Source organism: Benincasa hispida, chromosome 5, assembly GCF_027475165.1.
Source record: "Benincasa hispida cultivar pf3 chromosome 5, pf3_genome.v1.1, whole genome shotgun sequence".
Classification (NCBI taxonomy): domain Eukaryota; kingdom Viridiplantae; phylum Streptophyta; class Magnoliopsida; order Cucurbitales; family Cucurbitaceae; genus Benincasa; species Benincasa hispida.
In genome coordinates, this window is record NC_143482.1 from 19,669,129 (window position 1) to 19,697,099 (window position 27,971).

A 27,971-nucleotide genomic window follows, 5' to 3' on the forward strand; every position below is an offset into this window, starting at 1 on the left:
TTATTTTCGAAGAAATCCTAAATTAGCTCAAAAATTCCTTAATTAAATCAATTTTTGCTTTAAATATATCCTTAAATTGAAATAACTAGCTTACCTATTTCAAATTTAAATTGAAATAACTAGCTTACCCATTTCAAATTTACCCAAAAATAGGTCTAGTGCCCAAAACACAACTTTTGAGGTTATTTAAGCAGTCTGAGGACGTGATTTTGAGGTTATTTAAGCAGTCTGAGGACGTGAGCATGCGTGCGCAAGGTGGTAAGTAGCGTGCGCTGGGTCGCTCGGTCGTGTTCGCTGACAAGCGTTCACTTTATCCAGAAGTGCACCTGCATTATGCGCTAGGCATGGGCGTGTGTGATGGCGCCTGCCCTATGCGTCAAGTTGGCCCTTCTGTCTTCCAATGCAAATTCCTCACTACTCACATCTTCAAATTGAACGACAGCCAAGGTCGCTTAGTACACTCCATTCTCAACACTTTCATATAAATTTTACCTGAATTGCACGAGTGAATTGTGAGAACCATAAGCCCCAAGAAGCCTTATTTATAGAAACCCAAATTTCCCTGATGCTTGCCACCTTGCCAGTCCTGCATGTCCAGTTGCCTTCAGCATGCAACTGCCAAAGCCTCCCCCTTGGCACCTATTCCTTACATGTGGCTGAAGTGTCATCATCTTCATAAACCAATGCATAACCTCCCTTTGCATACCTTGTGGTGTACCCGCCTTCTCCTTGCTTCAACCCAAACTTCACTAGATTTAGCCACTTGCCCCGATTTTCTCTCAGCATAGCCTTGCTCCCCAAGTTTACTCAACTCAATGCATCACCCCTTAGCCGCATAGCTCTTCTTGGCCGCAGAGCCCTCCTTGGCCACATAGCCCTTCTTGGCCACATCTACACCTTGTCAACGCATAGCCTCAATTGAATACCTAACCTCTTACTTGGCCACATGACTCAACCAACGTCTAACCCCTTTGGACGCATAGTCCTTCCTTTGGCCGCATGGTCTTACTTGGATGCATCCTCCCTTTGGCCATCACATATCACCCTTGGCCATCGCATATTACCTTTGGCCACATGCCTCTAGACCAACGCATGCCTTGGCCCATCACTATACCCAAGGCTAGTGCCTTGGCCATTCCTAGCCTGCAACACCCTTGTTTAGCATCATGTCTTCATGCCATTTCCTCGACAACCTGTTCATGCCATTGTTTAGCAATGCCATCACCTCATGCCTTTCCTTGCCTTGCCACATGCAGCACCTTGCTCAACTAACCTCTCAAAGCTTTGATCAACGCATGCCTATTACTAGTGCATGGCAAGCACTCAGCCAACACCTAACCTCTTATAACCTCTACAATCCTTGGTTGTCGCACATCTCAATACCTCATACGCCCACGCTTCACGAGCTTAACGCATGGTTACTCTTGGCTTCTACACTTAGCCAACAAGTCTAACTCTTCTAGGTACTCGCCTAACCTTAAATGACAAGGCCATCACTCATTGAGTCCTCACACCAACGCCTCATGGTATCCACACATAGGCTTCATACTCAGTTAAATTTTTGCCCTTCTTAACCAAGCTTAACTCTATCGTATGTTTAGTCCTAAAAAATCTCACCCTTAATACTTAAGGTATCTTCCTCCTCTTTTAATCATCCTCAATCTTCCTTTTTAGAATATTAACTTATTTTCTTTATTATCCAAGTTTAACCTAACTTGCTTAAGTGAGATTCGAGGGTTTACGTGATATGCGCGCGCTGGGCAGGGTAGATAGGGGCACGCGGGGTTCGGCGTGACTAAGGGTGGCTGGCTGTTGTCTTCGCCCAGTGAATTCCCTACTTCAACCCGAATTTCCACAGCTTTAAAACACAATTTCCAATCAAATAAACTTCAAATAACTTTTTTGGAACTCAAAAGGGTCTCTTAACTAGTTTACCAAAAATTTTTGGTGCCAAAATCCTCCTCTAACTACCTTGAAAACCTCTTCAAAACAACAAGCTCAGATTTACTCGATTTTTAGACAGCCTCAGTTTCCTTCAAGTTTTCACAATCTTTCTGATCTCAAATCACTTCGATAGCCCTGGGTTATCTTCTATACTCAATCAACTTTCATTTGGTCCAAAAGTCACACAAAATGGCATGGGCAAATTGGAAGAATCAGCCTTCCGAAAATTCCCTTCATATGCTGCCAAAAACTGCCTTTTACTTCATCCAATCATTTTGAACCAACAAGCTGCTTGTTTGCTCTTTCACATGGCTTCTTCTTATTTATCCTTATTTTTTTTAGCCCTAAATGACTTATCAAGTAAAATTAATTTTTAATTTTGAAAATTAATATAAAAATATTTTTCAATCCAAAAGACTCATTCTTCTCACTCTCGGGTCAACTTGTTTCACCTACACAATTTGTTCTTTCTTTCTTTCTAACACTTAGCCATTCACAACTCATATTCATTAGCCAATCACCCATTCATGATAAATTACTCCGAAAATTAATAATGTTACTAAGTTACTAAATAAATAAAAAAGAACTTGTACTTGTAAAGTAATGTCCAACTACTGACTTCAAAACTTAGCAACAAAACATACTTAGGTCATATAATCCAAGTGAATCATTTAGGTATATAAATCTCACTCTCCCTCAAATTTGGTCAAATCTTACCGCTCGATCACCGAATCGAACAAAATGGAAATATCGCTCGAAGCTTGAACAATGAGATTTGAGCAGCTGCTGAAGAACAGGTTCCTGCTGCTCGACCTTCTTCATTTCTTTCTTCAATTATAACTTAATTTCAACTCTAATGACTCCAAATAAATCACAGACTCTTGAGCACACATATAAACTCAATAAACAAGAGCCAATTACAAATTTAACTTGGAAATCAAACAGAAATCTATTGTCAAAGCTGAATAACATCCATATAAGTCCATAAACATGCAATATTAGAAATTCACCCACCAAAACTCAAATTAACGTTAATTGAGTGCTTAAATCACGCTCCAATACCAATTGATGGAATACACAAGCATGCAACGAAAGCAAATAGAATCACTAAGCATTCTAATTACATTTAATTTGAGTTCTAAAGCATGCTATTTCATAAATTCAAAAGAGGGTTTCAAGAAGAACGTACCTTTGACGATTTCTCCCAAATCCAAGTTGCTATTCACTCCGAATCAGCTCCAAATCGATAGTGAACCACCAAGAAATCTTCTTTACTATTCTCAGCCTTGAATTTGAGTGGTGGAACTCGAATTTAAGTGAATTTGGTGAAGGATATTAAGGGTTCTTGTGAGGAAGATGAAGTAGTAGAAACTCTTTTCAGCTCAAGAACCACCAACCTTCTTCTTAAAAAATTGAGAGTTTTATATTTCTTCAACATGCAAGCATTCCTCAACCATCAAATGGCCAACACCTACGGCTCAATTCAAGTGGTATTTGTGTATGCTTGTAGGAAGAACACCTCCTACTCAAGGTGTTTTGTGGGTAAAGCCCATATAATCCAGTTTTTCCAATTTTTCATTTCAATAATCAATTAATTCAGAAATTAATAAAAAATTGATTTAATCAATTCATAATTAGTCAAATATCAAAATTCAATTTCTTAAATTAAATTTAAAAGCTTTCTTTTAAGAATGCATCTGGTTCCATCTTTCTTTCGTTAGTTAACCCACCTTTTTCTAAAAGGGATTGTAGTAATTCTGGTTTTATACGACTTATAATGACTCTCATATTGACAAATTCTATCTAGTGGCATTCGATCATAGAATCCATTGACAGAGCATAAATGACTAGAATTTGTTTTTCAATTGGAAGTGGTGCATGGAACTTAATTTGAATTTCAATTAATTAAACATAATTAATTTAATATCAAATATCAAATTAATCACACATTAAGTATAAACATGAATCTAATTCATATAAATATTTAAATATCATAAACTCTCCAATTTCGTTTAATTTCAATAAATTAAATATTAAATAATTATATTAAATATAATTTATACAAACCCTAATTTGAATTTGCACTAATCCAAATTCAAATCCTAATTTCAATTTGAACATTTCAATTTGATATCATTCCAAATTCACTCAATTTAATAATTCAAGGTGTTCATGTTTTACGAGCTAGTAGAGGGACCTTATGAACCTATAGATCATGTGTTGGGATTGGTGTCCTAATTCTCTCGGTGGTCTTGTAGTTTGTAAATATTTTGTACACATTGTTATTAATAAAATAATTGTTATTTTATTTGCATTTACTCATATCCAATAAAGTAAGATTCGTGGTTATTTCATGTAACTTAAGCATGTATGTGAGATATTCAAGTGGATCGTGTCTTAAGTAATAACCTAAATGGTCTATAGTATAAGAATAAAGGACAAATACCTTATCTTGGGGACACTACGGATACGACTCGCTTTATAGATATTTATAAGTGTTGTAAAATGCTACAAATGGTCTAATCCTTACCATTCATATGGAGACATGCCAGTGGGGGTGTCCTATATAAAGAATTTGTAAAGACTAGACCACGAGATGATTAGTCTCTTTATATAACGTCGTTGATAATTGAGACTTACATTTCACTAAAATGACCATGGGTGACATGACCTTAATCTTGAGTGTTTTGGGAACTCCTGCCTATGAGGGCGGTCCTTTGATTAATATGGGTGAGAGTGGCCAGATTGCCAACTCAACAAGCAAACCTTTTTGGGGATTCGTCTGATTGAGGAGCTGGAAACTCAACTACACAAGACAGAATTCATTCCTTCCTCGAAGCAAGGGTAAGTAGATAAATTGCTCTTTTAAGGGTTGATTCTAGGTCTTGAACATAGTGGCCACACCCTCTCTTTGGAAGAGAGGACTCAGTCATAGTAGAACTATGACTTATTGTTCATTAGAGGATTCAGTGGTACTTAAGGAGTTACATGTAACTACAAGGGCAAAACGGTAATTTGGCTCAACTATACTTATGAGCGATTTTTGGAGGGTTATTGCACTGTTGATTAGTTATATGGACACATAAATATATCTATAGTGCGATAAGTGCAGCTGTCAGTCTTTAGTGGAGTGCCCACAGTTAACGGATGATGGATCTCGTGACTAAAGAGTTTTGTCAGTTATCCACATACAGTTGGAGCTTCAAACTACAGGCCCATAAAGTCTCCATGATAGCTCAATGGATTCAAGTTGAGAATCAGTTTTTGGATTAGTTTGAAGTATTCAAATTAACAAGAGGGAATTTGATTATATATGATATAATTAATTTAGTTCAATTATATGTGATATAATTGATTTGATATATGAGATACATTAATTGGAGGATAATAATATAAATATGATTTATATTAAATAAAGAAGAAAAGGACTATGGTTTAAATATTACATATGATGTAATATTAAAACTATAGGTTATAAATATAATATGATGAGTTAGTTATTATATTTATTTATAATTAAACAATTATGTGATAATTGTTGGTGGTTTCTCCTTTAACCGTACAAGTGGGATGTTAATTTCAGTTATTTGATAACTAAAGGATAAAATGGAAAGTGTTTTCATTTGGTAAAGGATCGCTTCATTATAGTAAATCACTAATCGTTTACTCACGAGAGGCTACACGATTGCTCTCACGAGGGACTAAACGATAGCGAGATATTTGCTAAACGATCGTGTAAGCAAGATTTGCTAAACGATCGTGTAAGTGAGATTTACAAAATGATCGTGCAAACAATCAAGCGAGATTTGCTAAGCGATCGACTATACAATTCTCACGAGAGCAAGATTTACTAAATGATCAAGCATTCTCAGTCTATGCGATAGACAGAACCCTTCTCCCACTTGCTTGATCGTGTAGTTCGATTGTGTCTTCCAAATTCACACAGAGCCCACACCTCCTAGATTCTCACTCCGAGAATACCAAGGTTGCCGAGTGGTAGTGTCTAAGGGTGCTTGTTTAAGGAGCAAACTGTTCGTGATTGCAAGCGACAACGAGAGATTGCTGGCCAGACGATTGGACCAACAACGAGAGATCACTGTTCCATTTCTCACGAGAGCGAGAGGTTTGGTTAGACAACGAAAGCGGGATATTTTCAGAAGAAGAGTTCTTCAAGGGTATGTCTCTCTCCTTTTGTATTTGTTTAAGATAGCATGCTGTAATTTTCTTTATAATGCATAACTATTCTTGTATGTTTGTGAATGCATTTATTCTTGCACAATGGGATTTGGAACGATCAGTTTCGTTGCTCATGGAGATCTCTATTGTGATTTCCTCCATCATGAGCTCCAACGATTAAGATTAATTGGCTAAAACTCTTTAGACAAAATTAATCAGTATTCGTTAACTATCAAGTCACACCATTATAGCTCGATAGTTGCACTTTCTGTTGGGTTTTATGTCCTAAAACTCATGATATATAAACAATTGAACTTATTCTAAAAATTCAATAAGGTGTCATTGAATAGATGTATTGCTTATGAGAAATCCAATAAACCTAAAAGTCCCTTGACTATTAGATGAGTACTTGATAACGGGCAGAAATGCACTTTATTACAACGCAAATAAGTAAAACAATGAGGGAATGCAACGATAAAAATATACAAAATCATGTTCAAAAGCGTTAAACTGAGAATATTGTGATCGCATGCGCCCATCGCATAAAAGCAGCTAATTTACTTATTTTTTGCAGGAAAAATGCGTTGGCGCAAGTAAAATTACAATCCAAGGAATTCGGCGTCCGCACGCATTGAAAGATTATGATTGCAAAGTCATGCGATCGTATGCGATCGTGAGAATTTTCTCAAGAAGGTGGCCGCATAAAGACGGCACATCAAGGTGAAAGCATAATAAATCATGATGGGACGAAAAGCTGATGATGGTCGAATCCGAATTTAGTTGACAAGCCATTAACGACACACTGTAGCAAGTACACTCAACTTTTCGATGACCATTAATCGGCGCATCAGCGCAAGAGATTTAATGACCGCCCATCATTGCAATCATTAGAAAGAAAAGCTTTTTCACCTTGAGCTCTATAAATACCGAAGGCCACCATCGTTAAAAGAGTTTGCTATATAGAATAGAGATCATATACACTCTAGATAGCCGTTAGTCTGTTCATAGTCATTCTTATACTTAGAAGACGGAGATAAGCTAAGAGAAGAAGACGCCGAGATATCATTCCTGAACAGCCCGAAAGACTGTTAGGAAGCGCTACAAAAGGAGAGCGGGCCAACACTTGCAAAAGCAAGGATATTCATCTGGGCAGAGTTGAAGTGAAAGACAGCGTAAAAGGCCACGGGAAGCAAGAAATTTCTACCGGGCTTCTTATCTTTACTTTCTATTGTTATTCTATATTCTGCATTTAATTTATAAACAATGGAAACTACATTTCAACTTATGTTCAATCTCTCCACACTTCGCCAACCGAATGGGTTAAGAAGTACTTAGCGAGCATGACCTAAGATCTTCACTTTATGTGATCATCTTGTCTTATGTATGCGTCATTCACCCTTTAGAGATACTTGAGAGAGTAGTCTAAAGAAAGAATCTAGACTTAAGAGAGTCAGATTAGAATCTAGGCTTGAGAGAGTCAGGTTAGAACCACATAAGCAAGAGATAGAAACTTAGACATAAGTTCTATTTGCTATTATGCATTGCATGCACCTTAGAAATAGGATATGATAGTATGCGGTCACCTTGTGTATGTGTGCATCATTCATCATCGCATAGACAAGAATAGAGGCTTAAATATAAGTCCTATCGACATCATCGTATACATAGCATGCGTCCTAGAAATAGGAACTATGGCATTTGCGTTGAGAGATTACATGCTGTCGTGTGTGTGTAGCATGATCGCATAACTTGAACGCAATCTTAGGAAGTGTTAGCTAAATCTCTTTGCAACCCATTCATCACATACTTATTGTAAATCTCGATTTCAGCCACTCTTTACTCAAACCCGTCGCTTAGGAAATATACTTAAATAAAAAACCATCCAATTTATTTGTTTTGACAACCGCAAAGGAATCAAATTTATTGTCGCATATTAACTCAGTACTCCTTGTGTTCAACCCTGGACTTACCAAGAAACCTAGTGAGATTTATACTTGGGTTTTACTAGGAAAACTTGCATGTGCAACTGATGTGTTCCTTGTATGCGGTGATTTTATAAAATGAATTGCGGTCATGGGAATGCATTGTGCAACAAGTTTTCTCAGCAAAATTCAAGTATAAATCCTACTGAGTTTCCTGGTAAGTCCAGGGTCGAACTCAGGGACTAAGGAAAACGGTATGTGGTGATAATTTTTAAGAAAACTTTGCGGTAACCAATAAATCAAAGAGTTGGTTTTGGGTTGTTGAATGCGATAATAAAAGTATGCGGCGGAGTTAAGAAAAGAGTTAATAGTACGGAAGATGCGATGAGTATGCGGGGAACAGGTTGAGAAGTTAGGATTGCGTTCATGTTATGTGATCATGCAACACACATACAATAGCAAATCATCTCTCAATGCAAATGCTACGGCTTCTAGTTTTAGAATGCATGCGATATATGCGATAAGTCTATAGGGCCTACACATAAACCTCTATTCTTGTCTATGTGATGACAAATGACACACACATAAACAAGGCGACCATATAATATCATAACCTATCTCTAGGGTGCATGTGATGTATGTTGGCAAGCAGAGCTTATCTCTAAGTCCCTATTTCTTGCTTATGCAGATCTAATCTTGCTCTCTCAAGTCTAGATTCTAATCTAGCTCTCTCAAGTCTTAGGTTCTTTCTTTAGACTCTCTCTTGAGTAGCTTTAAAGGGGTGTTGAGCGCAACATAAGACAAGATGATCGCATGCAATGAAGATCCTAGGTCATGTTAGATTAGTTCTTCTCAACCCATTCGGTAAATTTAGCTACTCATGTGTGCTTTTAAGAGAGTGAACAGATGTAGATAAGCAAGTTCCATTTTATAGATATAGAACTGAAATACAGAATAACAATACAGAATAAGAATAAAGAGCCTGGTAGCAATCTCTTGCTTCCCAAGGCTTTTACACTGTTTTCTCTACTCTGCTCAAAAGATAATCTCGCTGTCATGAGAGTTGGCCCTCTCTCTGTTTTTCCACGCCTCTGGGTTCTCTCTCGAGCTGACCAGAGCTATCTTCCAGCGTTTCTTCCCTTCTCTCGCTCTGCCTTCTAAGTAAAATAAAAATTATGAACAAGGCTAAGAAAATTATCTACTGTCTAACTCTCTAACTAGCTGACTCATTCACTGAAGGGTGCCTTCGGTATTTATAGAGCTTCTGGGTGAAAGGCTTCTTCTCTCTTATGATTGCACTGATGGGATGGCATTAACTCTCTGTCTGATGAGCTGAATATTTGTCCCCGAAAAGTTGAGTGTACTTGCTACAGTAGTTCGTTAGCGGCTGGTGATAATGGGCAGAAATATACGTTATCATAGTGCTAAGTTATTAAACAATGTTGGATTGCGTTGATAAAAAATGTTAAATTGGGTCCATTAAGCATAAATTCTATAATATTGCGGTCGCATGCGTTCATCGTATTAGAACTATTGATTTTTGTATTTTTGTGCAGAATATGCATAACGCAATGCAAGATTACGATCATAGGAAATTATCGATCGAGCGCAACTTCACCGCAAGACTTTGCGTTGATCGTGCTCGTACACATTCGCCCGAGAAGGATCGCCGCAACTTGGACAGTGAAACAAGGTGGGCACATCTAGGTGAAAGGATAATTAAGAATGATGGGACAAAAAGTTGATGATAGTCGGATCCAAATTAAGTTGACAGCCGATAACGGTCACAAAGTACATTTAGCTTTATCGGTGACAATTATCTGGCGCATCAGTCAGGAATTAAAGCTGTCCCATCTGTACAACCAGGAGAGAGAAGCTACCTTTCACCATGGAAGCTCTATAAATACCAAGTGCATTCTTCAGAGAAGGGGTTAAGCGTCAATTAATTCACCACTTTACAAGTTCACGCCTCTATCCATAGTTTCTTTCATTTTAAGGCGAACGCGAGGAAGAAAGTGTGCCGGTAGATCGTTCCGGTAAGCTTGGGAAAGCACCGGAAGCTCCAAGATAGAGAGAGGGCCGAATTGAAAGCGGGAACATCTTTAGATCAGAATAGAGATTCAGTGTAAAAAGCCTCGGTCAGCAAGGAATTGCTACCAGGCTCTTTACCTTTACTTTCCACTGTCATTTTGTATTCAACTTATTTATAAGAATGTAATTTCTTTCTCTATATCTATTCACTCTCTATTGTTCACGCATGAGTAACTAAATTAGTTGAATGGGTTGGAAGCAATTAGCTAGTATAACGAGGGAATCTTCATTCTTGCGATTGTCTTGTTTATGAATACTTCATTCGTCTATTAGAGATACTCGGGAGGGTAGTCTAAGGACAGGATCTAGACTTGGGAAGGTCAGGTTAGAATCTAGGTTTGGAAAAACAAGATTAGAATGCATAAACGAGAGATAGGCGCTTAGGAATGAGCACTATTTGTTATTAATGCATCACATGCATCTTAGCGATAAGATATGATTGTATGCGGTCACTTTGCTTTCATGCATTTTTCATCAACGCATAGGACAAGAGTAGAGACTTAGGGATAAGCTCTATGGACATTTTGCATTCAACACACGCATCCTAGACTTAGGAGCATCACATTTACATTGGAAAATGACTTGTTGTGCATGGTTGTAACATGATCGCATAGTCTGACGCATTTCCGAGTAACGCTAGCTAAAGATCTTCTCAACCTGTTGATCACATACTTATTGCATCTATCAACGCAACTATCTTTCTCAAATCCGCCACCTTTATTTACTTCTTTTTCATCAACGCAACAACACACCCAACACGTTATTTATTTACTTGGCTACCGCAAAGTTTTCATAAACATTACCAACGCAACTATTTTCACAAGTTCCTGTGTTCGACCCTAGACTTACCAGAAAACTCGGGGGAATTTACACTTGAATTCCACTGGGGAAACTTGAGTGCACAACGCAATCCATCAACGCATATCATCCGTATTTCTATTCAATAAAATAACGCATCAGCTTGTCAACTCAATTAGGAATCGACTGTCATCAGCTTTCTGTCCCATCGTGATTTATTATGCTTTTCACCCCGATGCACCCACCAAGTTGCGCTAGTTCTATGCGGCAACCTTCTTGAGCAGATATTTGCGAGCACAAATCACCACATAGCCTTGCAGTGACACAATATTTTGATGCAGCCTTGCGTTAATGCAATCTTTTGATGCGCTCGTTTAGCCTTGCGTTAACCCAATTTCTTGATGCGATCGACCGTTGATTTCTTGTGATCGCATTTTTCGCCTTGCATCAACGCATGTTCTGCACAAAAATACATAAGTTAATTATTTTAATGCGATTGATGCATGCGACCGCAATATTGTGAACTTAATGCTGTTGGACGTAATCTTGTATATTTTTATCAATGCAAACCTACATTGTTTAATAAATTAGCACTGTAATAACGTGCATTTCTGCCCGTTATCACACCCCCAAATTTAAACAATGCTTGTCCTCAAGCATAAGCTAATGATTTCCTTTAGAAAGTCGACCGCAAACTCTTTTCCTAGATTTCTCAAGGATGGCTTATTCAAATCCTATACACAAAAAATTTCCTTAATTTTTGTCCAGGTCTCTTCTTAAAATATTTCTAAATTTTAGGGACCGCAAGTTTAACCTTCAAAAAGACTTTACTAGATTCCAAGACATAGCATGATTTATTTCCAAAAAAAAACTTTTTCACTGGGTTGTTAAATGATTTTTTTTATCCTTGCATATTTTAGACATTATTATTATTATTAGTATTTTTTTTCTCTAACCTTGTGTTGATCCAAGTGCCTCGCCTTCGTTTTGGCTTGCCCCCACGTGTGTCATGCGGACATCCAACTACGAGCAAGGCGCTCTTTCTCAAACTAAACTCATGCCCATTTGGCAGTGGAGTTGCGGTCATTTATTTATGCATTGATCACTATTCCTACATTCGTTTTGGCTTGCCCCCACGTGTGTCATGCGGACATCCAACTACGAGTAGGATCCGATCGCAGTGTTATATATACATACATACATATATATATATATGTATACACACTTTTAGGCTAAAAATAGCAAGGTTGAAAAATGAACACCGCACTCCCAAATTTAAAATGCGGCAATGTCCTCATTGCCAATAGATTGAAAGAAGTCATGCGACGTTCTTAGGAAGTTTTGTAAAGGGTCAGCTTGAAAGAAAGCTAGCAAACCACTAACTTCTAGAAATATTTCATGAGGTGACTGTCCTAAAATTAAGTTGACTCTAGTGTATAAGAAAAAAATAGAAGCATGCATTTCATCATTGAAATCTAATTGGCAAAGATAAATCATGCGGTGACTTACTAAATTGATCAATGTTAAATGATTGTGGTAACCAAAGAGGATGCGGTGATAAAAATTTTCAAAATTAAAATGCAATGCGATAACGAAATTTGGAATAAAATCAAGGAAAGATACAACCCCCAAATTTGCGCTGTCGCCCATATTATTTGTTGACGCATCCTGCTTTGCGACGATCTCCTTTCTTTGGATTGCGATGACAAAATAAAGTAGTTGCGTCTTCGTGAAGCACCTCCACAATCGTGTACCTCGATCGTTTGCAAAAAACATTGAGAGGGACAAATAATATTAAAAAAACAGAGTTAACAAAATTGTTTACTGCAATCGTTCAGCACGATCACTTTTTTTTTTTTTTTTTGATAAGCAAAGACAAAGATATGATAGCAATTAAAAGATATGTGATAAAAGTTCATGAAGCAGTGGTATAAAAAGGATATTTCAAAAGGAATGCATCCCTGATGAGTTTGAGTTGCATAGTAACGCAGGGACTGCTTATTTTGCGGTTCAAGCTGGACTTTTTACGTCCATGGCGACTTTTTTTTCTTTTCTTTGTCCTCTGGAATCTTGACTACCTTCATCCGGAGCTTTTTCCCATTAATGTTCATCACAATCTCCCCCTTGGCACATCAATTTGAGTGCTACCGGTTGAGAGGAATGGTCGTCCCAATATGATGGGTGCATCTTTGTCCGCTTTATAATCCAAAATGATGAAGTCTGCAAGCAAGATGAATTTATCAATTGAGATTGTGGCATCTTTCAACTCCCACTCAGGATGTATTCGAGATCTGTCTGCAAATAGGAGAGTCTCCATTGTGGGCATGAGGTTGCCCATATTCAATCGTTTGAAGATTGATAGTGGCATTACGTTTATACTCGCCCCACGATTGCATAGTGCTTGGCCACTGTAGACCCTTCCAATGGAGCATGGTATCGTGAAGATTCTTGGGTCGCACATTTTTGGTGGGATCATCGCATTTTGTGTTATTGTCACTGTCACAATCTTTTCTTCATCATTCTATTTCTTTTTCAATCTTTGCAGAGATGGTGGTAGTTGGACTTTTTCTATCTCATGATCTAGAGGCTTGAGGATGGACGCAACTTCTGGTTTCATTTGCTCGAGCTCTTTTGAATTACAAGTCAATGGATCCTCAGTTGTTACTGCATTCAAGTTAGTCGTAATGGGTTCCTCCTCTACTTCTACAGTCATTTTTTCGCTTAGCAAGGAGACTGCTAAGCATTGTTCCTTCCTCGTACTCTCAGCGTTGCAAGGGAGCTCAATTGAGCTCGGTAAAGCTTCTTGTGGTCTATTTTTAAGTTCGCCCGCAATCTGTCCTAGCTGAATTTCGAGATTTCGGATGGACCTTGCTTGATTCTGAAGCACTGATTCATTTTTCTCAATGTACTGCTTCAGCAAGCTTTCTAAGGACGAAGATTGCGGTGTCTGGGAACTACTGGCTTGGTTGTGCGTTGGACCGTTGGTTCGCGGGAAAATTCTGGATGGCCCTTCTTTTTGCGCCACTGGTTGAAAGCTTTGTTGTTGATTTTTCCATACGAAATTGGGGTGGTTCCTCCAAATGGGGTTGTACGTGTTAGAATAAGGATTATTCTTTATGAAGCATACTGACTGTGGATTTCCTGGGCATTCTTCCATTGGATGCGCGTCTCCACAGATGATGACATAACTTGCGGTCATTTGAGAAATTGCATTGACTTGCCCTTTGTTCGCTCCCGTGTTGTTAATTGTGATGTCTTGTATCAAATCATCATTGCAGTCATTTGGTTCTGAAGGGATGCGATGGCCCCGTTGTTTGCATCATTGTTTCCAATTCTTAATCTTTGATCGCTTTCTCTTCAGTCTTCGTGATTTTTTTAAATGTGATCAAGGATATTCTTGGCCTCCTCATACGTTTTGTCTAGCAGACCTTTAGCTGCTGCCGCATTAGCAGCAGTCTGCGAAGTAGGGTTCAGCCCTTGGTAAAAGATCTCCATCTGTAAGCAGTCTAGTAAATCATTATGTGGGCAGTCTCTTACCAGCCTCTTAAACCTCGCCCAAGCATCGCTGAGCATTTCGTTAGTGTCTTGTTCAAAATTTGTTATTACTCTTAAACCTCGCCCAAGCATCGCTGAGCATTTCGTTAGTGTCTTGTTCAAAATTTGTTATTAATTTCCTTCTCCTGCCATTCTCAATCGGTGGGAAGTATTTTTTCATAAAATTTTCTATCACTTGTTCCCAAGAAGTAATCCCCCCCGGTTCGAGAGAGTACGCCCATTTTCGTGCCTGATCACACAGAGAAAATGGAAAAAAAGTTAGTCGAACTTCTTCGATAGAGATATTTGGGAACACAAAAGTGTTGCCGATTTCTATGAAGCTCCAAAGGTGGGCGTGCGGGTCCTCACCACGCCTTCCTCCGAATTGTCCAGCAGTCTGGATCATTTACAGCATCACCAGTTTCATTTTGAATCGAGATCTATCAAGAGCAGGCCTCATGATTCCTGGGGAGAAAACATAGAGGTTGAGCGATGCATAGTCCCGAATGGGCCTATTGCGATCGTTTGCTAGTAGGATTGGATTCGCCATGACATTATTTTCATTTGGTGCTCCGTTTCCAGGTTGCTCCACCATGTCGTCTTTATCTGGTTGTTGTTGTTGGTGGATGTCTCTCAGTTTTCGTCGAAACGTCCTTTCAATCTCTGGGTCGTAATTCTCCAGAGATTGAGAGCTGCAAAGAAATCAGAAAAATTACCGTTAGCACACTGAATTTCCGAAGTCCCCGGCAATGGCACCAAAAATTTGATGCGTTCCTTGTATGCGGTGATTTTATGAAATGAATTGCGGTGAAAGGAATGCATTGTGTAACAAGTTTTCTCAGCAAAATCCAAGTATAAATCCTACTGAGTTTCCTGGTAAGTCCAGGGTTGATTTGAAAAGAAGTGAAGTGCATTAGTTCACTCAAAATTTTCTAATAGAGATTTTCACTCAAAATTTCTGCATTAGTTCTTCACATATGACTCCAAACTTCTTTATATATTGCAGATGAACATGCAAAGAAGTGAAGTGCATGGCTTGCAGCTCATGCTTGGAGAATTAATGAAGAGAAGTTAATGGCCTTTGTGTGAGCATGAAGATAAAGGTAATGGAAAAAATTCATTCTCCATTTTCTGCAACATGCAAAATTCGATTTTCACTTTTCTTTTAAAAACAAATCACTATCATCCGTAAGGAAGATAATCACTATCATCCCAAGTACACAAATCCTTGAACGCTTCCGATTTGCCCAACATAGCTTTAGCTTCCTTTTTACACCAAAATTATGTAAAAATTCTTCCCCTTTGCCAATTGTATTGAATTCAAGCATGATCAAATGCTAAAGGGTGAGAACTTAGCTTGGGTTTGTTAGTTTAGTTAGGTTCGAATTCAATACTTGAGACTCATATTGTAATTCTGTGAGTTTTTGTTATGAATATATGAGTATTTATCTTGAAATTATTCTTCAATTTTCATGTATGGGATAATCTGACAAATTAGTTGTGCATGTTTAATTGATTGCTTTGATTGACCCTAATTTATAATCATTTCATCACCTAGAAGCAAGAGTTAAGTTGGTTTGTTGTGTTAATTTAGGATTCCAATTAGCAAGCATTTACTTTCTAACTTAGATAAATCTCGCTCAATTAATTGGTAAGACGATGGAAATCAATTAATTGGCTTAATTTTACCCTTAATCTTAATGTCTATTGATTGATTGATTGGTTGAGGATTATCACTTTTCTGTTAATTAACTTGATTTTATGGACTACCGATTAGGATCCTAATTGAGTAGGCTAAGTTTTAATTTGAATATTCTCACGCATCTTTAGAATAATCTGTGATAGAATTGATGAGGAATGAACTAAACTATAATTACCCAAGGAAAGTATTTATTCATTTAATAAATTCTCACATTTGTTTTCCAATGCACTTTTGTTCTTTAACAATTTTAATTCAAATTTTCTCACAATAACCCCCCCCCCGGTTACTTCCTAACAATTCCAATCCTTTGAGAATCCATATTCAGCTTCTCTATGGTTTGACCTCAGACTTACTACTTGTACTACTAATTAGTATAAGGGGTTAGTTCAGAGTATACAGATTTTTATTTGTGTTTGGCATGGGTTTATGAACAATGGTGAATCCGCTGACCGACCACGTCACAGTGCTCCCCTCCGATGCTCGGTTGCACACGCGACATTGAATTTTCTTCAATCTTCGTAGTGTCACAACGCTGAGCATTCTGTCTCTCAATGTTGGAGTCAAGCGTCAGCTGGCGTTGTAACGGTGGCGATGTTCTAACTCCGAAGCGTTGCGATGCTCGGGGCAGCGTTGCAATGCTGCCCTCTACCCGATGCTACTTCCTTCAGGCATCGAGCAAGCATTGGACCTAGGATTTTGAAGAGCGTGCAATGCTGAAATAGGGAAGAATTTTCCTTTGTCATCTCAGCTCGATTTGGTGCATTTGACTCTCGATTTTTCATTCCCTTTTGCTTTATTCTTCATCCTTGCAACGTGCTTGCACCATGGGATCAATTCTCCTACAAAATAAGACAAATATAACACAAGAATTACCCAAACATAGGAAAGTTAAGGCCATAAACTTAGCTCTTTTTTAGAGCTCACATGGACGGATTAAGCTTTCAAACCTTTTGCTCTTGACCTTAGGTTATGAATCCCTCAGGTTGCTATATGTAAATGGTCTCCTCAAGATTGCCATTCAAAAAGGCAGTATTAACTTCTATTTGTCAAACCTCATAGTCATAATATGAGGCAATGGACAAGAGTATTCTAATAGATTTAAGCATGGCAACAGATGAGAAAGTCTCCCCATAGTCAACTCCCTCAACCTGCTTTCCATCAAGGATTGAAAGGTTTGTAGCTCAATTAGTAGAGTGGTCAAGTTGTAGTCAATCCTATTCAAAATAGCATTGCTACGGAACTGAAGGAAACTTTCAAGCAAAGATTCCAAAATGAAGCTAACCTGACTGGCTTCTTTGATGCTTGACTCATTCATCTCTGCCACATTGAAGTAGACCATCATGTTGAGAACATGTTCTCAAACAGATGCCCCTTCTTGCATACGAGCATTAAATATGTGTTTTAGAGTGTCATGCCTGAGCTATGTAGACGGTTGTCCGAACATTCCCCTCAGGGACTCCATGATCTCACGGGCTGTGAGCATGGGCTCATGCTTCTTGGCCAAGACCTTGTTAATTCTTGCCAAGATATATGCTCGAGCCTTTTCGTTTGCCTGTGTCCACGCTCGTATGTCTCTCGAACGTTTCGAGGAGCATTGGGAGCTAGAATGGGAGGACAATCCTCCATTAAGACAAAATGAATTTCATCGATGATGAGTATTATGTTGATTGTGTTTTTTCAACTAGTGTAATTTTCTCCCGTTAATTTATCTGCAGCGAGTAAGTTTAGTGTAATGGTAACCGTAATAAAATAATTGTTGAAAATGAGCAAACTTTTTACTATTAGTTTACTTACATTAAACCACTCATACAACCAATTAGTTTTAGCAAAATTTTAATGTACCCTAAGTGACATCTAATTTTGCAATGTTGTTTCAGTGAGGCAGGACAAAAGCCACCGTAAGATGATCAAATATCCCTTCACTAAAATGAGACATTCTCAACCATTAGACAGAAACAACATCTTGTTACTATGACTAACAGTCACCATTGTTCGATCCAAAATCTGTTAACTTGCTTAACAATTCTTGTAAGTGTACCTCATTTTAGGTTCTAGAGTTCTACCCCAATAAGCCAACCGTAGGGAAAAACCGATTAGGACATGAAACAAAAGCGACCCTATCCATTTCTGGAGATTGAATAAAGCGTCATGCAATACATTCATCCTTTAGGGGGACATCCACGATGCCACGAGGTCATGCATGAAACTTTATTTAACCTAATGAGAGAGATCGAGGGATGTGTTGTTACACGTCCTACTCCCACTTACTATAAACACACTCTCCATTCACCTTGTTATTGACCTACCTAAATGCCTCCCGTAGAGGGACACCCATAGTGCCTCGAGGCCAAGTGTAGATCTCAAGGTGTGAATTTACAGGGAGAAACGTATAGAGGATAAAATGAAGTATCATATACCTCATTTTCCTCCCACTGAGTGTTTTACCTAGGGTTAATAAACTTAGGAAAAACCCAGCTACTGATTTTAACTAAGTGAACATTTAATTTGCTCAAAAACAACACTTGTCTTTGATGGTTAAACAATTTTGATTGAAATCTCATTAAACTCTTTAATAGACTTTATCCAAACTTTCATGCATCTAACAAATCTATCTAATGCACCTTTCTAAGTAGATTCCCAGGTAGGGGTGCGACGTTTCCGTCAACTTAAGTACCCCAGCCTAGACAAAACCCACCTTAGACAAAAGGTCCCTTATAGATATATTTGTTACATATTTAATCTTTTATTAAGAATCAATTTAATCCTATTAAACCAATTAAAAAAATTAAACTCAGATTTCTAATCTTATTAGAAAAATGATCTTAGCTCTATCTCGATCATGTTTTAAAACAATTTTAAAAATGATTGTAACCTAAGGTTTGCATGAAACTCTTAATTATTGATTTTAATTCTAATTTTATTTAGTTATAATGATTATAAATAAATGAAACAATTAAAACATTCATTGCATGCTTGACATACTTCAGCTAATCATAACAATTATAAATTAACCTAAGGTAGTGTCATACTTCATGCAATTTCCATTCGTTACTAACACATATAACAATTATATAATAAGGTAATGAATCATACTATAGCATACTTCCATACACTCATTCAACCATATATTATAACAATTATAATGTAACTGATGCATGAATATGCTATAAATGCTTGCATTCATATACTATAACATTTATACTATATGATGCATGTGCATGCTATATAATTTAAATCATGCAAATATATTTATTATAACACTTATAATATTAAATGATGCATGAATATAAATGCATAACGTATGGTGGGTTTTAAATCTATATGACATACAATATGACATACAAGAAAAAACATACATCATATATATATTTAATATCTAACAATTAATGGACCGAGATAGGACACCTAAAAGGAATTTAAAAGCTAATTATTACAAGAATAAGAGCCTCCGGTTTGAAACAAGTGAACCAGGCCTTGAACCGCTTGAATCGAACCGCCCTTCAAAAAACTCTCTACAGTGATCGTGTAGCAAACTTGTTGTAAATGTTGCATTAACTTGTTGCACGATCTTGTAGCAAAAACCAGATCTTATAGCATTAGCTACACGATTGTTTACCAAAAGCTACACGATCATTTATTAAAAGCTACATGATGGTATAGCAAAAGTGTAGCAAAAAGCTACACGATCTTGTAGAACTGTTTTCTTCTTCATTGAAGCATTGCTTTGAATATCCTCTTTGAAGCTCCCCGGGAACAGCACGAACAACTCAAAACATTGAATACATACTCTAATTCATAAATATGCCAGAAACAGAGGCCTTTACAAACCAAATTTGTAAAAGAATAAAGCCTTAAAACTAAGTATCCTATCTCGGAACATCCATCAACAAAACCACATTCATCACAAAACCATTCATCGTATGAATCAAGAACAGAATGTAGAATAGTAAAACCCACCAGCATTGTAAAATTAATTCAATAAGAAATGGAATTTGGGATCAGTAAACCAACAACCTGGCTCTAATACCAATTGAAGGATCCCTTATAGAAGGGAACCTTGAGCAGAAGAGATCATCCCAATTCCCATTTCTCATAGAATGTAATTTTTATAGAAAGAAAGAATAAGCTATGCATTTACATAAATTGCAACATGCTTAAATAAAAGGAAACTAGAGTTTCAAAAACCCATACCTTTGAAAACCTTATTCAAGAATCACTTGAATAAGAAACGGGCACTACCACGATGGATACCTCACTATTCTCAGGTAGAGAACTTAGGAGTGGTGGGCTCTAGTTATTTTGGAATGAAGGGAATGAATTTTAGAGAAGTGAAGAGGGAAAGGAATTTTTCAGAAACTTACAGAGAGCACACTTTTCTCTATTTAATAACGTATATTTTTCTGACTTCCTTTCTTGTTCTAAGATGAAGGAGACTCTCTCCTATCAAATGCCCATATTTCTTGTTCTAAGATGAAGGAGACTCTCTCCTATCAAATGCCCATAAAATATCAACCACCCACTTACGTAGGTGGAGAGAAAAAAGGGGGAGGGAGTTATAACTCCCTCCCTCATTTAAAAAATAAAAAAAACATTATATATATATATATATATAAAATTATATCTTATATCAAATAAAACATATAACCTATAGTTTCAATATTGTATCATATACAATATAATCTACAGTTTCTTTTCTCTCTCATATAACATTTAATATAAATCTTATTTATATTAAATTTAATAATTATGAATCCAATTCATATAATTAATATTTAAATCTTATTCAAATATTTATTTCCTCTCACAAATGCTATAATGTATCAAATGTAAGATTGTATCAACAGTAGCGGAAGCACAAGGATCATCTAAGCACTCAAATTCACTAATTTTGGCAAAATATAAAGCATGCTTTTGCAGAAAAAAAGTGAGTTTCAAGACATACCTCTTGTAGAACTTCTTCAAAGCTCCTTCACCAACTGTTATCTTCTCCAAATCTTGTTATAGACCACCTCAAGATCTTCCCCACTATTCTTTTGGTACTCTAGATTGAATTGTGGGACTCAAAACAAGCTTGAATCAAGGGTAGAAGGAGAAATGCTCATTGTAGAAAATCAGCCGAAGAACTCTTTCTTCAAACCAATTTTTCTCTCAAAATCTCTACAGATTGCATGCCCGATTTTCACTCCAATCTCTTCATTATATTGCAGATCAACATGCAAAAAGAAGAGTTGCATGAGTTGCAGCTCATGCTTAGAGAAGACAAGGCCAAGATAATTTCATTTGAGTGAGCTACTTAGATGATGGATAATGGAAAATTCTTTTTTTCCATTTTGTGTGTTTTTAGTTTTTACTTTTCCAATTTTATCTAAAAATCAAATTTTGATTTTATAAAATATATTTTAATTTTAAAAAATAAAAAATTAATTAATTTCATAAATTAATTATTAAATAAAACTCAATTAATTTAAGATCAAATATTAAATTAATTTTAACACATATCTATCTTTATATATTTAAAGCATATTTAAATATATATTCTCCTATTCCGTTTAATTTTAAAATTAAACATGTAAGTATATCTCATATAATTACTAATTCTCTTAATTCCAATTTGAACGATTCAAATTAACTTATCACGCTATTCTAGAGCTAGTTCGTTACGAGCTAGTAGGGGGACCTCGCGGACCTATAGATCATGGGCTCCAACAATCCGAGATTAATTGGTTAAACTCATTAGACCAAATTAATCCCCATTCGTTAACGAATGGGTCACTCCACTAAAACCCATAGTTGCACTCCCCTCACTATAGATATATTATGTGTTGGGATTGGTATCCTAATTCTCCCCGAGTCTCATTGTTTTGTAAAGATACACATTGTTTAATGAATAAAAAAAGTGTTATTTAATTATGGCATTTACTCATATCCAATAAACAAAGCTTCTTGGTTATCTTATGTGAACTTAATCATGTATGTGATATACAAGTGGATCATGCCTTAAGTGATAACCTAAATAGGTCTGTAGTATAAGGATTAAGGTGGGATACCTGATCCTGGTGACACTACGGATACGACCCACTTTGTAGAGGTTTGCAAGTATTATAAACTACTACAAATGGTATATCCTGACCATTCACATGGAGACGTGTGAGCGGGGGTGTCCTATACAAAGAGTTTGTATAAGACCTGGACCACAAGATGACTAAACTCTGTATATAACGTCGTTGATACTAGAGACTTACATCTCACCTAAACAACCACAGGTGACACAACCTCAATCTTGAGTGTTTTGGGAACTCCTACCTTTAAGGGCGGTCCTTTGATTAGTATGGTGAGAGTGGCCAGATTGCCAACTCAACAAGCCTACCTTTTTGGGGCTTCGTCTGATTGGGGAGTTAGGAACTCAGCTACACAAGACAGAATTCACTCCTTCCTCGAAGCAAGGGTAAGTAGATAAATTGCTCTTTTAAGTAGACAAATTGCTCTTTTATGAGGTGGAGTAATGGATGAAATATGGTGATGGAAATGCGTTGAGCACTCAAGTTTTCTCAGTGGAATCCAAGTGTAAACCCCACTCAGTTTTCTGGTATGTCCAGGGTCAAACATAAGGACTTGGGAAAACAGTATGCGGTGATAATTTTTCAGAAAGCCTTTGCGGTAACCGGTAACTCAAATAATTGTTGGTTTGTTGTTTGCGGTAATAAAAATAAACAAATACGGCAGAGTTTTGAAAAGAGTTGATAATACGAAAAATGCGATGAATATGCAGTGAACGGGTTGAGAAGAGATTTGGCTAACACTTCCTAAGATGCGTTCATGCTATGCAATCATGCAACACACATACAATAGCAAACCACCTCTCGATGCGAATGCTACAACTTCTAATGCTAGAACGCATGTGAAATATACAATAAGTCTATAGGACCTACACATAAGCCTCTATTCTTATTTATGCGATGACAAAATGACACCACATAATATCATACCTATCTCTAGGGTGCATGCGATGCAGGTTGACAAACAGAGCTTATCTCTATGTCTCTATCTCTTTCTTATGCAGATCTAATCTTGCTCTCTCGAGTCTAGATTCTAACCTAGCTCTCTCGAGTCTTTAGGTTCTTTCTTTAGACTCTCTCTCGAGTAGCTCTAAAGGGGTGTTGGGCACAACATAAAACAAGATAATCGCATGCGATGAAGATCCTAGGTCATGTTAGCTTAGTTCTTCTCAACCTATTTGATTAGTTTAGCTACTCATGCATGCTAAGAGAGTGAACAGATGTAGAATAAGAACTTTCATTGTATAAATGTAAAGTTGAAATACAAAATAACAATGCAAGAAGAGAATAAAGAACCTGGTAGCAATCTCTTGCTTCCCAGGCTTTTACACTGTCTTTTCTACTCATGTTCAAAAGATAATCTCGATCTCGTGAGAGTCAGCTCGCTCTCTGCTTTCTATGCCTCCGGGTTCTCTTTCGAGTTTCCTTGAGCGATCTTCTGGCGTCTCGGCTCTTCTCTCACTCTGCCTTAAAAATAAAATGGAAAATTATGGACAAGGCTAAACTATGAACTGGCTGAACTGCCGAACTGGTGAACTCTTTTTCTGAACGTTGCCTTCGGTATTTATAGAGCCTTCGGGGTGAAAGACAACTTCTCTCTTATGATTGCACAAATGGAATGGCTTTAATCCTCTGACTGATGCGCTGAATATTTGTCACTGAAAAGCTGAGTGTAGTTATTATCATTAGCGGCTTGTCAACTTAATTCGGATTCGACTATCATCAGTTTTCTGTCCCATCATGATTAATTATGCCTTTCACCCAGATGCGCCCACCAAGTTGCAACAACTCTATGCGGCAATCCTTCTTGAGCAGATGTTTACAACCGCAAATCACTGCAAAGCCTTGCGGTGATGTTGTGCTCAACCATTGATTTCTTGCGATCGCGCTTTTCACCTTTCGTCAATGCATATTCTGCATAAAAATACAAAAATTAACCGTTTCCATGCGATGAACGCATGCGATCGCAATGTTATGAACTTAATGCTTTTTGGATGCAATCTAACATATTTTATCAATACAAACCTTCATTGTTTAATAACTTAACACTGTAATAACGTGCATTTCTGCCCGTTATCAGTTCTTAGCTCCCCAATCAGACGAATCTCCAAAATGATAGGCTTATTGAGTCGACAATTTGGCCACTCTCACCCATACAAATCAAAGGACCATCCTCATAGAAAGGAGTTCACAACTCACTTGGGATTTAGGTTGTTCGGATCGGGGATCGATGTCGTTAATTCGACTCCAAATCGAAACAAAAGAAAATTTATAATACCGAACTACTCCTATTATTACTAAAACATAGTAACAGTGGTAAGTCTGAGTCGATCCGCAGAGAAGTGCGACTGGTTTCGTTAACTTAATTTCCTAATTAAAGCGATAATGGGGGGTTTTTGATGTGGAAGAGAAAACATGCGTGAAAATAAAATAAAGTGGAGAGAGATATGAAACGATAATGGATTCATTTAGTTCTCAGATCAAATGGTCATCCAATGTAAATTAAATCATCATTTTCAGCCAACGTATCATATATTCAAACTATACATGCATAGCTACCCAATTGATGCGAATTAACTAATCTCTATAAGCCCAAAAATCAATTAATCCAAACCGATCAAGCATCCTAATTCGTAATGAAGGCTAGAATGCCATGCTCTAACTAAGCTACATGCTCCTAGATGTAATTGGGCAACGACCATAAAGAACTAGAAACACATGCATTAAGATTTAGGATTCAACCACAATGATTAAGTGTTAGGAAAGCCGTGTTCAAATAATCAATTTATTCTTTAAATGTAGATTAAACGTGCGATGCCAAGATTCATGGACAGCCTAAAAACCTAAGCATGCTAATCTAACCTGTGCTACAAGGGTAATTCAAAGCATGGACGATTACAAGATGCGTGCGAGCGTGAGTTTAACTAGCTAAGACATGCATTCATGATAGGTGCATCAATCCAACACATAAAGCAAGTCTAAATTAAACAAGATTCAAGAAAAACATAATTTTGAATTAAAGCATAGAGATTGAATAGAAAACTCATCAAAATACAAGGAACGTTCAATCCAAGAACTAAATAAAAGATTACCTCATCGATTCATAGAAAAACCGATGGGATACATTCCAATAGAAATTCGTAATCCGAAAATAAAATAAAAACTAACCTAAGGATACTAAAAAATGAAGGGAATAGAAGAAGAAGGAAGTCTTGACTTCACCCTTCATGCATTTAGCTCCCAATTTCAACATATACCCCCAAAATTCAGCATAATTCGACCTAAGGCCGAGAAGAGGGATTTATAGGATTCATCGTAGCATTGCAACACTAATGCGACGAGAAGAAAGCATCAGACAAGAAGTCGAACGCTTAGTTGTGCGCCTGCTCAGCTCCATGTCCGTTAATGATCACAGCATTGCAACACTCTAAGGAAGCGTTGCAACGTTAATGCTTCTGCCTTCAAGCGTTGGAGTGAAGCGTTAGGATGTGTTGGGATGCTGGCGTTGATTCAAATTCATAGCGTCATAATGATTAGAGTAGCATTGCAATGCTGCGTCCACTGCCAGATACTCGCTACTCAATGCTTGACAACTTGATACTTGATCCTCAATCACTCGATAGCATTTTCTTGATTACTCAACAACCTTTTATTCGATGGTGCTCGATGGCTGCCTCAAAATCGGTGGAACTCGATGGTATTTTGATCTTTTCAACTCCTTTGAAACCCTAATGTTCAAATCATCTCTAAATTGCTTCAAATTAACCCAGTTCTTCACCAAATGAGTAATTCTACCTCTTGATCGCTCAGTGGTGATGAAAATTCAGAACGCAATTATGTGATGCATGTCTTAAGCTATGCGTTTATACTCATGCGTCGGTGATCATGCGTTGGAATGGAAAGTATGCGTTAATCTCGTATGCAATGACCATGCATTCCTATCACAAGTTTTCTTGCGCTCACGCCAAGTATAACGAGATCGCAAGTTTCTCGGATGATCCGAGATTGAAGTCAGGGACTTGTAGATAAATGTCATGAAGTAGTGTGTTTGCGGCGAAGAATAAAAGAATATTGATGGTTATGGCTATGCGCAACTCCTACTCCTATCTAACAGATTAAGCAGTGGAAGTATGACGATGAGAGATAGAGACACGGCAACTGTTAATGCATAGTAAAATACATGGGAAAATAGATCAAATGGAAAGGATGTCTTCACCGCAATATTAAGCTTGATCACAAGGGTAACCCCAGTCAACGCATGCTATGCGATCATGCTATACACACTTGACGTAGAAACATGTGATGTATATGCGATATTGTCGAGGCCTTATTTCTAAGTCTCTATTCCCGCTCATGTCTTCTCACAAATAGGCAAGATGACCGCATACCACCATTTCCTACTTAAAGGATGCATACGCTATGTAGTAGCAAATGGAGCTTATCCCTAAGTCCCCAATCTTGCTTATGTGATCCAATCTGCTCTCCCGAGTCTCGATTTGGAATTTAGACTACTCTCTCGAGTATGCCTAAATGATGAATGATACGCACATAAGACTAGGTAATCACATAAAACATGGGTGACGTAAAATTATTCCTATCTCTAGCGCACACTTGCTTACATTGCTTAATGCGATCAACTACTTACCCTCCCGGGCAGTTGGTTGCTACTGACTCTACTCATAGACAAGTATTGCGTCCGCTTATAAACAAGCGTTGCTACAGCTTCATAATAAGCAAATAGGATTTTCTCACAATAATCGCGTAACGCACACCTCTCGATGGTTTACTACATGCTTCATATATCTATGTCGCATGATTAAGTATGCGATACTCTAGTAGTCTTACTTAGTAATGCAATGAAAGTGAAGGATGCTAAGTAAATGAAGATGGAGATGGAATCAAAGGAAAATATAGAAATGCATTGATCACAAAATGTATAAATCTCTTAAGCCACAATGTAATACAATAGAAGGAAAGAAGAGAAATGGAGGGCCAGTTGGAAGCAATGTCTTGCTTCTAGCAGATGTGTGTCAAGGCTGCCGGTGGTGCCATGGATGGGGGGTAGAGTAGACTCTCTCGAGCTCTAACTCCAGTGAAGGTTCCGATCATCACTCGGAATGGTTGAAGGGATGAAGAACTCTCAAGACTATCTTCTCACAATTTGGTCTGGATCACAAGGATCCACCCGAAGGTAGAAAACCTTGGATGATCTAAAATTATGCCCTAAGGCTTCTATTTATAGAGCTTGATCATCGAAAACATTAATGAACCTGCTCTGAATCTGACACTCGCGGCGTGATGGTCCTTTTATGAATCTCTGCTGCTAACGGCGTGGTAGGTGAAATGTCAACATCACCTTTTGACACTTCTGAGGTATGCATTCATGCTTGGTTTCCAAAGTGTCAACGCATTCCACCACCCTTGCATTCATCCCTCTATTATGGTTATTACTCTGTAGCCACAATCTCCCTGCGATGACTGCATTCGCTTGGTCACCGCAACACCCATACGATGGATGCATGCGATCACCACATACGATCGACTTTGCGATAGCCTCACTTCCGCGCATGCGATCGATTTCTACATTTGCTACAAAAATAAACAATTGAATGCATAATAATGCATAAAAGTGGGTTAGCCGAGATTCTTAATGTCGATCGACGCAAGCTTGTTTTCTCATGAATCCTGAGTATAATCGTTGCATATTCTACTTAAGAGCCCTCATAATTCTAAATAAAATACTTATAA

The 27,971-nt window shown here is 37.6% G+C and overlaps 1 non-coding gene across 1 annotated transcript; it reads left to right on the top strand.

Moving 5' to 3' along the window:
* The first annotated feature begins 14,442 nt into the window (after nucleotides 1–14,442).
* LOC150035958 (small nucleolar RNA R71) lies at nucleotides 14,443–14,547 on the top strand. Its single transcript, XR_016529921.1, has one exon. It is a non-coding gene; the product is annotated as a small nucleolar RNA R71 (small nucleolar RNA).
* Nucleotides 14,548–27,971: the final 13,424 nt, after the last annotated feature.